A 15,364-nucleotide genomic window follows, 5' to 3' on the forward strand; every position below is an offset into this window, starting at 1 on the left:
ATGTATAAAAAAGGAAGGAGTGAGCAGTAGGGCCCAAATGTCCAGTTTTCGTCCTCTGCTTATCTTATTTCTTCTATTAATGAACATTTATACAATTGTAATTACTCAATATAATCTCTAAATCATGTACATTTACTTGCAGCTGTGCCACTAATCCTATTTATATCTTTTGGATAATTTATTTTTAGTGAACAAAAATGTGATTGAAGTATTTCAAGACAATAAAAACATGCTACTAATAACAAACTGTGCTACAAACCTGCTCTTCGGTGTTATCACTTGAGCATATCACTTACTATATGAGTATCAAAGACACAAGCAATCCTCCAAGTTATCTACTAAGCCCTGTCCAAATGAGAAAAAGACTAGACCATTGTGTCATGAATTTTCCATTGTCTCCATTTTTATTCACTACTCTCTTTTCATCTCTAACTACTTGTTAAAACTGTGTTCATTCAATTACTGAAATCCAGCTGGTTGAAATATATCCAGTTGGGCTTTATCATCTTTTGAACTTTTTTTTTTAAGAGAGGTCTTCAATGACTTTAGCTGTTGTTCTTGCAAGTCTCTTTCACTCACACTAGATAATGTGAGGTTATCTTTGTGAAACCTATCCACAAACTTGACTCCAGTTCAATTGTATGCAAACTTCCAGGAGGGAAAAATGCATTGCTTACATGGTGAGAACACTCAGCATTCATTTTGCTACCTTCTAATAGCCTTTATATTAAATGTTTTTAAAACTGTCTTAAACAGAACCAGATGTTTACAGAAATTCTCTCTGATTGCTGTCCAAATGAAACTATCTTCCTCCCTTTCTACAGACTCCTTTTATCATTAAATAATGCACTGAAATGGAAATATAGAAGACGCTATGATTGCCAGAATTAAACAAGGGGCAGATGGAAAGAAAACTGAATTAGATTATTAAAGGTTTGGTGAGTTTTTTGTTTGTGTGTGTTGTTTTTTTGTTTGTTTGTTTGTTTGATTGTTATGCAGTCTCTCTTTACACCTTCTATAGTATGCATATTGATCCTGAAAGCATATGTTTATTCATTACAGTCCTTTTATGGGCCATTTATTTTCTTTCTTTACTTTTGTTTGTAATTTGCTGTGACCAGATTTCCATTTTCGCTTGTGGGGTTGACCTGGGCAGGCCCAGATAAAGAAGAAAAATCACTCTTAAACACTCCCATGATGCCCACTTCTGAGGAAACCAAAGGTAGAAACCACATTGATTACTTAATTTAGTCTGTGTACAACATTACAACAGATCACACGGACTAGGCATTAACCAGCACAGCCATTGCTTTCATCACAACAGCAGCAATATGGCCCAGCAGCAATTCTGTAACTCAGCAGTAGCATCGACAGCCTGATAAAAACAACCAGAATGAACAGAGGTAGACTGAAACCCATGTTTCTCAGCTCCCCAGTCCCTCTGAGTGAGACCCACAATTCATCTTTGTCATTGTTTTTCTTCATATTTCCCATGAACAGCAGTGACAGGACTCAGTGCAGACCAATGGCCTGATGTAACCTGGAGGCAGATAGCAGAACAGAGTGACAAAAGCAGAACCCTTGGCACAGTTTTTCAAAATCTGTTTCTGTTCTTTTGGCTGGTCTTTGCTTCAGCTTTGACTGATAAGGAACCGTACTAGCTAGTACGCCAGTGGCAGGATCACTGATCAAGACCTTTGAGCGCTCCTGTTACACACTCTGCAGGAATGATAGGTATTTCCTTAGTACAGGTACAAATAGAGAGAAATGCTGCTAAGCCAGTGCTCTTGGCACCTCAGATTCCAGTTTTAAGCAGTACTGCATGATACTACCTCTTCCCTGCCATGCTCCCACTAAAGGAAATGGAAATTCAACCTTTAATCGCACTGTAAGCAAGATCAGTACCTCCATTTAACCGTGAGTGTTATTCAACAAACTCTACACCTACAACCCCATTAACTTCAGTGGGGATCACACAGAGAATACTTGCAACATAGGGGTTGTTACCAATAATCAGTGCTGGGAAATGTGTAACAATTGCCCTCATTAAGATCACAGCTCACAAACGGAAAATAACATCCTAAACTTCAGGAGGCTGAGGTATCACCATGGTGAATGCAGAGTAAGAGCAGAGAGAAATCTCTTTGAACAGAGCCCTACTGCAGCAATTACCCACCTCAGAGGAATGTTACTTCATTAAGCAGGAAATACATCAAGGCTATTATCCTCCGAGTTCTACATCATAACTGAAATAGCTGAGAAGTATTTATTTTGCTCTCTATCTGCTTTTTTATCTGCTGACAGGAATTCACCTGGAAACAGCTGTAAATACAGAATGTATAAAAAGAAGCATAGCTCCACACAGTGCACTAATTTTTTCATTGCTCTTGGAGCACCTTAAGGATAAATGACATTGAATACTCAGATTCTGAAATGTGCTAAACATTCCTGGAACTCTCACAGGCATCACTGATTTCACAAATAAGAAGTTATGCTAATTGCCCTACATGCAATGAGGGACAGATGTCTTAGTTCTGAAGGGTACAAACATTCAGTGGTGCTGAGATACCTCACACACTTTGATCATACTGCTTCTTGAGATCTGGTTTTAACCCACGGAATCCACCCCTCCAGGATGTCAGACCCAAATATTTGGTATCATTTTGTTTTATTGAAGTCATATGAAAATTAGAACCAGAGTTTATATGTATTTGTATATACTAGGACAATATTTGTAGTCGTACAACATATGGACAAAAAATCACTGCAAATTATGGAAAGAAACCTCTGCTTCTGCAGACAGATTATGTGATTTCTTTCTTCTATGTTTGTTGCTCACATGATAAATCTCTCTTTGTCTTCTTCTTTCCTTTTTTTGTTCCTCCCTCCCACTGACTCCCATGAATCATAGTTCCGTTGATCTGGAGTACTTTTCTCTGCTTTCCAACATCTCTATTATATACACTTCTTCATTACCTACTGTTTGTTCCAGTCCACCAAAAACGTAACTAGTATTTTATAGCATCTTAGGGTGGTCCAAAAAAATATATATTAAAAAAAAATAATAATTATGCTAAAAAAATCCAGATCTATTGCATGTGCATGCCTCAAAACAAGCAAGTAAAATGCATTCCAACAAATACATTATCTGATAGGTCACACAGCTGACTCTGAAAAAGAATCAGAAGTACAAATGTTTTCTAAGCATACTGAGAGGACTGTGAGAGTGTGAAACTATAGTAAATTCAAGGATTTTCAGCAAGAACAAAAAGTTTCAGTATTCTTTTCTTCCTAATATAAAATATGGTATTTAATACTGTCCTCTATCAAAATCTTATATTCTATAAAAGGGACTACTCGTGCTCACCACCCAGGAAATCCAGTACTCTTGTAAGACTTGTAACTGGAATAAGATAGTTACATGAAGAACTGATTAGCTTCTGTGAACTCGAAGTTGTCAGTGTTCACAATACCTCTGGTATAATCAAGGGTGTGTCTGGACAGAAGTACGATCACTAAACTATCTCCTTAAAGAACAGCTCTTCTTGGTGAATAATTGAGGAGAGTATTTATGTACAAATGCGGGGATCCACTGAATTATTTAAGGATTTGAATGCATCAAACTACAGTTGTTCAGAACATTTCAAACAGATGCTGAATGTTTAGAAAGGAAAACATGCTTGCAAGCATCCTGAGAAAAAAAAATTGCAAGGTATAGTGAGACCTGAATGAACTGGGTTCTCACATGTAGAGTCCTCTGGGCTGAATTTTAATACCTTTACACAACATTTTAACTTCAAAGAGATTGTTCAAACATTCAAGAGATTTTAAGGATTGTCTTCCTCTGTGATGCACAGAAAATTCTGATTTCAGAGGCATCTGTTCAGCATCATCCTTACAAAGCCTGATTCTGTGTATATACCATGTAAATTCCAATTAGCAACACAAAGGATAGACAAACCCTTTTCGACAGACTTTTTTCCCCTACAGAGAAAAGACCAGGTCTTCAGCCCAAGTTCATGTAAGAACAATTAGAGATGTAGTGTTCAATTTCTTTCTGGATAGGTGCCTATTAAAATTCTCCGTTTAATTTCCCTTTTTCACTCTATTTTAGGAACTGCAAATTCCACAAAATCTACATTTAGAAATACAGTAATTGTCTGTCAATCCAACATGGTTTTTAAAGAATTACTCTGTCCTATTCTCCTAAAAAGATTCGCATTCTTAACGAGCAGAACATCTGGAACAATTTGCCTAAAACAGTGATGTAATTCCTAATGACAACAACTCTTATCCTGAACAGTCTGATAAAGATCACTGTAATATTCTCACTAAGCTTGGTTTTGTTCTCATTTTAAATTGTAAAAAGCAGAGGATACCGCAATGAAGTGGTACTGGCCACAAAAATTTTTACCCAGGAAGGTTTATAAACACCGGGAAAATTATTCAAATACAAATGTTTCCAAGATGAGTCAATCAGGCAGAACAGTTGCTACTTAGCCTAGTGGACAGAAGGGAAGACTTGGGTAATTCCTACGATTTTCCACAAATATTTCTTTTACTCTAAACTGTTACAGAAGTTTAGTTTGTTCTTTCATTCCTCTTTCACCTCCACCTTGGAACAGCTGTATGTAATGAATTAGTCCTTGAAAGACAGTAACACTGAAAATATGATGGCAAATAATTTCCCCTGAGAAATTATTTCCCCTGAGCATAAAATATTTGTGTAAAGTGAAATGAAAAATCAACATAAGCATTCATATGAATGCCCAAGGAGAGATTTAGCCACTGTGATAGTTTTTGCCTTTTTGCTCCTCACCAAAGAACAGAGTAAGAGATTTCCATTAAAATAAAGCTACATATGAAGTACATTTTGCCCATGGGGAATAGGGGAAATTACAGCTTTTATACTCTTTATTTACAGGCACTTGACACTGTTTTGGGGATGCACGAGGCTTACTACAACAGTGTTGCATACTAAGCACAAGCACAACTTCACAAAAGGACTGGAGTCACTCCCATACCCTACGATCTTTCTGAGCATTTGGTAATACTTGGCTTCGAGCAAATCTAATGGTTTCTGTCCAACAATCAGAAATCCAGTTAAATGATTCATCACATGGATGCCACTTGGCCCACAAGACTGACCACAAATCATGGAGTTGATGAGGAAATAAAACCTTTACATCTTGTATTCCATCAAAAGGTGCAGTCCTTAAATCCAGAACCAAGGAAATAGTAGCCTCACACAAGTGCAGTTTCAGCTGCATTTAAGTATTCCAAGATATGGTCCCAAGTAGCCTTTATCGAGGCATATTTCTTAAGCTGCTTAGGAAGTGAGACATGACTGGACATTTTGTGGCTCCACAAAGGCAGCTGCAACAAGACTGACATTAAACTACTTAGGGTGTAAGACTGAAAGCAAATTCACATTTCAGGAAATGTAATCTTTTGACTGTTGTAATATTCACTGTGCCTACTTAAAAGCTATTACAAAAGCCAGGGTTATGATGGCATTGATGTACGTATCTCCAGCAAAGAGCAACTAGGTATTGTGCCATCAGATCTCTTCAACAAAGATACTCATAAATGCATTGGATCATATTTTGCCTGAAAGTTAGAGCAGTTTTCCAGCAAAGAACTGCCCAGAGCTACCCTACTGTTTAAAAAGATGAGATCTGAGGTCTGACCAGCTTCTGTCAATACAGTAATAAAACAATCTATACACTAACAAAGCAATAGATGACATGCTATTGCTCGAGGTGCTTTAGACAAAGGATTCTTACACTTTCTTTCGCTCTTTAACAGAGTTCAATTTACTGTGCGACATGAATCTTTTTTTATGTATAAAATCTATAAAATCTTGTTATAAATTTTTATTTATTCATTTATAAAAGGCCCCTTTTCACTAAAAGAGGCATTTGGGGCATTAGTCTGGGCCCTCTCAAAGACTTGCAGTATACTGAATGGAAATTTTTCCATCCAAATGAGACATAATATGGAAACTTTTGGATAATATGTTCATTAAAGGCTTTCTGACATTTTACATATAACTCCCTTCTTTGCAGTCCTGTATATCCCAGAAAGGTCAGGAAACCTTTAATCAAGACTGCTGAAGAAGCTGGTAAACTCTAAATTCCACTTAAACCAAATCATTGTGTGTAACACATTCAAAGGGCACTTTTTAAGTTCACTAAGTGTTTGCACAGACAGACAGGGTTCTGTTCATCAGTATGTCTCTCAGGCAGTACAAAGAATAAACAGTAATTCTCATGCCTGGTAATTTTTAATGACACATTTGTGATTTTACTTACAACTCTGTATGGAAGCAGTGCAAAAGGCAGCCTCAGTACCCTCCTCCCTGAAATGATGATGACCTCACTCGTGCCCTGGAGAGACTGGTTCTGAGAAAGAGTTATTGAAGGGTTAGATATTTATCTTGAAAATATATTCAACTTTTATTATACCACACTTGGTATGATCCTATCTCCTTGCATACACAAAAGGAGTTGCCCTATCAATGAATCACGGTTGTGTAGTGCAGAGGGTATCTGGAGAGGGACAGGCTAAAGAGCAAAACCACCTTCTCAATTCCAGAAACATATGTCTTGTTAGAAGGTCAGAGACTGGAAAAAAGGCAAATTTGCTCCACCACAAGCCTTCTGAAGGGAAGGACTACCCTATAAAGTAAGGCAGTCTTGAAAGTCATCTTGGCTGAAATTCAAAAATAATGGACATTTTCCCTGTATTTTCTCTGTGTTGGTTCATAGTTATTTTTTGCCTGCCTCCTGTTTAGGCTTTTTTTTTTTTTTTAATCTTGAAAGTGCCTTTGGCCCACTTTTCAGCCTTCCCAGGGCAAGTGAGGTCTGTCCAGGTACTTTTCCATTAGTAAACAGAAACATTTGCTGTCTCCTAGGTGCTTAGCTTTGACAGCAAGAGGGGAGGGTAGAGCAGATGATGTGTACTTCTTCATTTCTATTAATAGCAATGTAGTCTGATTGTCATTCAGTGGAGAAATCACCTTTCAGGAGAAAACTGCTGGGCTGATGCAAAGTTAGAAATACTGATACGGAAAATGTCTTCTATATGTCTCCAGCCATGTTCAACATTAAATCAATCGTGGGTGGTCCTTGTCCAAGGTTAGGAAACAACATTTTGTGCAGTTTGGGTTTTGTAAATCCCATTTTCAGAACTGTCCTCTGAACACAGTCTTCCTTTTTTCAGCCACAGTCCTGCAAACATGCTTTAGCCAGTGATGCACAGAAATACAAATTTTCTATTAGACATGTGCCTAGTAAAGTGCAGCATACGTAACAGGTCTGCAAGTGTTGCATCCCAGACACACACGCGGTCACTCCTTAGAACAGCCAGTGACAGCATTTGGGGAACATGAGGGGCAAAAGTGGATGTTGAGGCCTCAGTACTGAATTGGGAACATCCATACAAACTGATGTGAGTTCAAAGTGTGCTACAGCATTCTCGTAGCATTGTTCTCTTTGGATCCTCTTAGGCTTCTTCTTCTTTCTTCAGACTTCTCCACAGATACTCTTCTGTACCCAAAACCCTGTCTGGCCCATTTCCTCAGCACAGCCACCAACTAACAGTGCCCCTGCTTACATGAGAGCTATCCAGGATCAATGACACTGTCATTCCTGGTCTGGGAGCTGTGACTGGGATCACCTCACTCCCTAGCATCCCTTGGGCTCATTCACTCTCCCCAAGGCTGGCAGCTGTGTTCCAGGGACTGGGCTCTACTCTGTGACACGTCTCACCTCTAACAATGGCATGAGTTGCTGTTTAGGGAAGGGTAAGCTAGGTAATTATGCAGGTTTACTTTGCCAGCTCAAGACTATTTTGGCTTTATTCTCTTGCTGTGTTAAAGCTACTTTTATGTGTGTGGTTTGCTGTGTTTTGCAATCCTAAACATGCAATAGAGACTCAATATATGCTCCAGAGCTGTCTGTTGCTTCTCATAGATACTTATTTTCTACACAATTTTGCCAGCTGACTTGTTATTGAAATGAAAAGCACATAAATGCTTCCTAAGAAATACTTATAATTTGTATACTGCTCTTTAAAATTCTAATCCAAAAAGTTAACACTGACTTTATGCAAAATGCCACATTTACATTTAATAACAGTATCCTGAATAAATATTTGGAAAAACTGCAGTTTTTTTAATTAAACCTGATGTGAATGAAAGATAAATAATGCATACAATAATAAACTTTCCTCAGTCAATTCACCCTTTTGGCAGCACATTTAGTTTGTGGTTCTATAAATATGTTTAAATAGGTAACATCTGAGCATGATCCTTATTTTTCTGATTATTTGTTGACTGTGTACATGTGCACACAGAGTTCATCAGATCAGCTGATTCCCCCATCTGTTCATTGCTGCCAGGAAAGGAAGACTTAATATTTTATTAATCATAAGCAAACCATAAGATAAGCACTACAAGCCCAGATTCAGATAGACCAAGCTTAGCAACAGAGAAGGCATCCTAATTTCAGAGGACCTCGCAACAGGACTCCAACAGTCTAACTTGGTGATCAAACTTTAATACTCCAGATGGATAACATCCCTGATTTGACAACCAAAAGAATACACATACCTAAACTCTTCCCTGTAACAACCCAAATACAAACAATTCTTCTGTCTCACTGGCCAAACTAACTAAAACATTTATATTCTTTTTCACACAGAAGAGGTAGTCTGGTTTGCTACTGGAGGCCCATTTTTATTTTTCTTCACTGCCTGGTTAAAAGCTATGCTCCTATATCATCTGCCCTAGACCTGGCCATACAAAACAGGCATTCCTACCCACGGAGCTTCCACTGCATTTCTTCACTCTGTCCAGGAAGAAGACCACCTGTCTTGGGGCTGAAGTCTGAACTGGTACAGAAGTTTAAGAGCTTCAGAGTATGCTGTTACTTTGTCACTGCTCTGATTTTCAGAATGGTGCCTTGTGGATTAGAAAGCCATATTAATGATCTCTGTCTCTGTGTTTCTGAGCCCTCTGTGGCCTTGCCTGCCACCCTCCAGCATCAGCTGTGTCTTGCCTAAAAATTAAATTGATAGAAGAAGAACAGGAGCCAGAAGATCAAGGAGAAAGAGGTCCTCAACATTTCTCTAAGGTACACCAAATAGAAAATGTGCCAAAATCCCACTGGCTGTGGCTATCATTGGTCTGTACAGCCAAAGGGAAGACTGATTTGCAGAAACAGCAACTGTAATGAGCTCAAAGGTGGAAAATATTCTGGGTATTGTGGTGCCCCTTTAGCTCTGGGAACAATAACTGAACACAAAACACAGAACGATGCTCACTGCTGAACCAGAGATACAAATGAGCAGTACTCCCGTCATGCTCAGAGCACAGCATGGAGCCAGCTTCTCTGACCCAGCTTTTCCTGCTTAATTTTCCACAGAATGTATAAACAACAAGAAATAACAGACAATGTTTCAACTTGGGTAAAAATGGTGCAGGCCCACAGCAATTACATTGAAATACTTTATATGATGAGTAAGTATATTCCCAGCAGCAGCAGAGGTCAGTTTACAGACAAACACACACAACTTCCCCCACACAGGAACAAACAAAAGACAATCCAATAGTATATTCTAACATTCAAGAAATGATGCAAGAAAATATTAATTTTGTTTCATTGTCAGTTGTAACAGGAATACATTGTATTTTGTACCACTTTATTGCACAATGAAAAATTAAGTGGTCCAACCAAAAGGAAATACTTTATACTATAAAGTTCCTAGTACATTTAATTGGTACAATCTTACCGTTAAGCACCCTTAAGAAGCAAAGATCCAGTCCCAAGACTTTATGATATTCTATTTTCTTGACAATTAATTTTTTTTTAGTACTTTTTTGAATTTGCTTTATCAAATCTCCACAAGAAAGTGCACTAAGTGCACTTTTTTTTTTTTTTTTTGGTAGAAGATGCTTACCAACTTATTTTTTCCACCACCTAAAGCTGGCTTTGTACTTGTATTGATACTTGTAAATTATAACCATGCTGGAGAAAGTTTTCCCTCTAGGTGATCAGGGAGAAGTCCTTGCTCTGCCTGCTTTGTGTCACCATGCACTGAACCACAACTACACCAGCTCCAGAGCTGTACAAACCAGGCTTGTTACTACAGATCGACCTCTACACATTGGAGTTGTTTAAAACTGTGTTTTTCCACAGTGGAAACGCTATTGCTTCTTTTTAACAATTTTGGCATCTTTCTATAATTTCAGCATAACAATCTAAGTTTGTTGTCACATTTTTTCTTCCCTCATTCTTTTTTGTGCTCTACGTACTGCTTTTTCCGCTGAGGACAATGGAAGTTGCAAGGCATAGGAGGAAAGAACTAAGTGTAGAAAAGAAAAGCGAAGAGGAAAAAGTAATAAAAATTCTTGGGTTTGTGATTTCTTTTTTTTTTTTTTTTGTGAAAATAAGATATCAACAGCCTTAGCCAAGATTTTTGTTCCTGTCATTGCCTTCAGCCTGGCTCCAGTTCACAATGTGTTATACTAACTTCTCATACTCTGCTAGTTCTTTGGCACTCTGCTATGAGGGTTTTGTCCAAGTACAGTGATGGCTTGGTCCTAAGGGGGCACTTCCTAGATGCTACATTAAAACAAATAAATGATAATAACTGAGAATGTGTCCCAGCATAAAGAACCTTATAATTCACAGCTTTCTTTATTTTTCTCTTTCTTTTTTTTTTTTGTCTCTCTCAAACTACCAAAGGAATTGAGGTGGAGTATTAGAAATTATAAATTCATTCTTTACACTGCAAATGCAATACTCTAAAATTAAAGTCTTCAGTGATGTATTTTCAGTGATGGATATACAAGCTTGAAGAATCTCTTCCAAAGCTTCATTCTGACATATTTAAATCATGGTGCAGCTGAAATCAGCTGCAAAACTTCCTTGTACTTCAATAGGACTATAAGTTCCCTCTGAGTATCTAATCAGTTCTCTTTATACTGTCATTTTTCCTGTTCCTATCATGAATACTATAGCAATTTATCTGCACAGCTTTCTCCATAGTTTTTCAGCTTCAAGAGCATTTCCTGATTCAATTCAGCTCATAAACAACTGTATTTTTTTGTTCTTCACATATATTTCAAAAATTGGAACAATTTTCACAAATGGACCCTATTTCAGTTAAATTCATTCTACCTGTAGTAAAAGCAGACAGATTTTCCTCAAGATAAAATGTATAATACTTTTGTTTCCAAAGCTGATTATAGCTAGTGTTTTTTCTGCATATCATTATAAAGATTAAAGTAGCATCTTCAACACAACTCAGAAAATGAATTCAGATTCTGAACCCACTCCTTTTTCTCCAAAACACACTAATGCTCTTTTAGAATTGTGGGGCTTTTTCCCTCCCACTTAATGTTCAAATTCATTCATTATTTCTGCCAAGTATAAGAAAGTATTAATAAGAAATAATAGCAGAATTATGTGGTAAATCTCAGCTGCTGCTGTTTATTATAAGCTAAAGTGGTTTTAGCACGTAGTATTTAGTCATTATGTTGCAGAATGCTACATATAATTTCATCTAAAGAAATGAACTTGCCTTTAGTAGTAACTTGTTTTGCAGTATCTAGAATGATAGCACACCATGGACTTATTTGCTCATTGAGTCACTGGAGGGAGCTAAGTAAACACTTACATCAGTTATGGTGAAATAGAATTAGTAGCAAGAGCACACAAAAACAGATTCCAAACTGCTTGTTCCAAACAACATTCTTGAAATATCATAAAGCCTTGAAAGGTTTGACAAGTATGAAATAATACATAGTTAGTTTAAATATTTAGAAAGAAGAATACAGATGGTGCTGCTCACTAGAGAGATATTTCTTAAGTGAATCAGCAGCTTGGAACAAATTCAGTATGGTAGATGTTCAAATTAGGAAAATCTACTTACACTCATGCAATGGCACTGTGAAAAATCAACTGGTTTCTCTGGTATGTTTGCATAATGGATGTCTGTAGTGAACTTGAAATTGCTCTCTGTTCATTTAACTTTTATCTATATACTCTCTGTATTTAAAATACCTGAACATTTTGTATTAAACCAAAAAAACACCAGGGAAATTCATTAGCAAACTGAGCAGAACTTCAATAACTTGTGAGAAGTTACTCCCAGAATACTGTGGAAGAGAGGAAGCTAATAATGCCCCCAGCAACAAGGGTGTTCATATTGACAAAGAGTCAAATTATCACACTGCCCAACAAAGGTTAACACAATACAAAAAAGTGACAGAAAAATGGACTGCAAGGTCCAGGTGAGTAAAGGGAAAGAAATCTCAAATTCCTGGGGGAAATATATTTAACAGTTTGAAATAATAGAGCTGGATATGAAAATGCTTTATACCCTAGACACACAGCATACCATGCTGACTTATAACCTGCAATAAATTGAGATCGTCCTACATGGTTTCACTGCATGTGAGAAGACAGCATTAATTACAAATACCCTTCCTCCCATGAAAAACACATAGATCAGTATTTCCAAAAAAAGTTTAAGTCCCACAGTTTTGGTTTCATGGTACCCATGCCATGTTATTAGAGACATCTTGAACCAGATGAATTGTTGGCATAAGGGAGTGTAGTATCACTCTGATTTACACTAATGACATATCTGGCCCACTGCTACACTGGATAAAACTTTTATTGTTGAAATCACAGAAGGTAAAACATAATAGCAGAGGATGAAGTGTGCTATACAAATTGAAAGTGTCCACAGCCAGCATGAGCCTGAAACAGCCATCAGATGGCAAAAATATCCTGTCACTGCTGATTTGACCTATGTGAGAGCCTCTCTTAATCACTACTAATTTCCTGAGTCAGCAAGTTCACTTAATGCCTGTCATTAACCACACTGATTTAAAACTCAGTGCAATATTTGTGAACCAAGAGAAAACTGAGATTTATAAATTATTAAAGAGGATTGTCCCAAAACTGAATAAATAAATAAATAAAGTCAGACATACATACCCTGTGAAGACAACTGTAAACAATGGCAGGATTTTGACTTATGGATTTAGTCCAAGATAAAAAACATCTAATCTAAGCAGGGAAAGCAATTACTTAGGGTTATCTATGTGTATGGCTACATGTCCATTACCACTCTGCTAAATATCAAAGCTCTAACAGTCCTTCCTCACTATCCCTGTAAGTTCAAAATCAGCTTTGCCATTTATAACACATGGCATTTTACTAAGGCACCCAATTGGGAGATATTTTTAGACTACAGAGGAGAGATTTGTTGGTTAATAACCCTGCAGCATTCCTGCATTATGTTGGTAGAAGAGCCACTGACCAAAGTAACAGTTCTAACACCAGTTTTCTGTCAAACCCTCGTTCTTTGTTGTATTCATCACCTTCAACCAACAGCTTCTAAACAGCTGAAAGTTCAGAAGTCTGTAAAAGTAAACTGCCTGTGTGCAACATCTTACATAAAATTCAGTCAAAGATCACAAGGTTAGGAACCGATGAAGCAAAAATTTTTACTGTGGAAAAAGACAATACCTAATGAGGCCTACAGATTTGATCTGTTGTGTGTGTACATATTTAAAATAATTCTCTTACCTGCTGGTGCACATTTTTGTCTGGCTTCATTGACATGCTTGTAGGAATATGTTACTTATTACGATCAGTGTGCATTTTGCTAAAGTAACATATACAAGGCATTGGCTCACATCACTCTGTCACATAAGAGCTACTCACATAGCTGAACTCTTGCGGATAGGTTGTCAGGAGACGGCCCACAGCTTCAGGAACATAAATTTACTTTGTTTTGCTCATTAGCGCTGCTGACCTAGAGAACAGAAAGATAATTATTAGGCGTTTTCAACACCATTTCCTAATGAAATTAGCTTGTCATATCAGTAGCAGAAAGCAAGCACTGCAGTACAGGTACAGTCCCCATATCTTCCCACTGAAGCAGAGTGAGTAGTACAGATTCAGCACATTTTTAATACTGGTTATATTGTTCATGCAATTTTGCTTTTGCATTGTGCAGATTATCTCATGCCTCTTTCATTAGCCAAAGCAATTAAAGTACAGTCAGACATAAGATTTATATTTTCATATTCACTCTTCGTGTGATTCATTTTGAGATAATTAAAATAATTTTTCAGTGAAGCTGTCACAGTATGATGAAAAATGTTATGGGTATATAAACAAGACTTGCAAACATTTTATGAGACTTTTTTTTTCAAGGGGGAGGGATCCACAACAGCTTTAGAAGAGCAAAAAGGATTCCTGAGGTGAAGAATGAACTGTAACAGAATTTTTAAAAGGCAGCATACAATTACTTGAAAATAATTACTTTCCCAGAAAACAGGTAGATGAGAAAAACATTAACTGATTAAAATAATTCCGTGCTTTTTCCTCTCATTTTCTTTGTAGAGTTATTACTGTACCTGTCTACATACATGTATGTGCAGAACAGACAATACGAAACAGTACACATCATTTCCTGTACTCACTTCTTTAATCTGCTGTGATTGATAATGTATATCTGGACACAGTCCAGACAGGCTTCTGGCAGTCAGAACAGTGAAGAGACCTGATGTACCTTGTTAATTCTCTTAAGGCTAAATCCCACAGTCCTTGCTTAGGCAAAACTCTCATTGAGAGTTTTATTTAGGTTAGATTTTGACCCATTAACCTTACCATCTTGAATTCATGGTTCTTTCATCCATACTTTTCCCTCTCTAAATAAAGTATCAGGTTTACTTCATGTATTGATGCAAAAAGATATTATACTGTACATCTAATGTCACGTGGCATCCTGCCACTGGGGAACAGCATTCGAGAAAACCTTTTCATGAGTTATGGCATAGTTAAACTGATGTGAACATACTGAAATAGAAGATGGGCATTAGATCATTCACATCCCCATTTTGCAAGCAGATATGTACAGGAAAACCACTGAATCCACATACAGCACCAATTACATGACTAACTATAGGACTGGAGAGGTTTACTCCAGCACAAACTTCTTGAGTTTTGTCCCATTTCATTTACTGCCTTTTCCTCTGGGGACTGATCTATATTTTACTAGTTTTCCTTAAGTCATCCTGAGTTGTTCAGCAATCTGGATTTTTTTTAACTCTTTGTGGTTACTCAGAATCCAACGTAAGTACTGTGGGGGTGACATTCATTTAAAGAATATACCTCAAAGATCTCTCTTGTTCCTTCAAATATTGGCTGTGGAACTCCTCCCCAGGAAATCAGCAGAGATCTTGCTATGTCAGACTGTTTTCTCAATATCCCTAATAATTTTATTTACCTTTTTAATTAAAAACAGTAAAATAAATAAATAAATAGATAGATAGATA

General features: G+C 37.2%; 1 protein-coding gene across 3 annotated transcripts in view; it reads right to left on the reverse strand.

Moving 5' to 3' along the window:
• CABCOCO1 (ciliary associated calcium binding coiled-coil 1) overlaps positions 1–15,364 on the reverse strand; it is a 225,904-nt gene that overhangs the window by 174,456 nt on the left and 36,084 nt on the right. For all 3 annotated transcript variants that reach the window (XM_021269566.4, XM_072040065.1, XM_038181623.2), the window contains one exon: positions 13,746–13,836. The gene's annotated coding sequence lies outside the window, so the exon portion shown is untranslated. The remainder of the gene's footprint in view (positions 1–13,745; positions 13,837–15,364) is intronic.

This window comes from Anas platyrhynchos, chromosome 6 (assembly GCF_047663525.1).
Source record: "Anas platyrhynchos isolate ZD024472 breed Pekin duck chromosome 6, IASCAAS_PekinDuck_T2T, whole genome shotgun sequence".
In the NCBI taxonomy this organism is placed as follows: domain Eukaryota; kingdom Metazoa; phylum Chordata; class Aves; order Anseriformes; family Anatidae; genus Anas; species Anas platyrhynchos.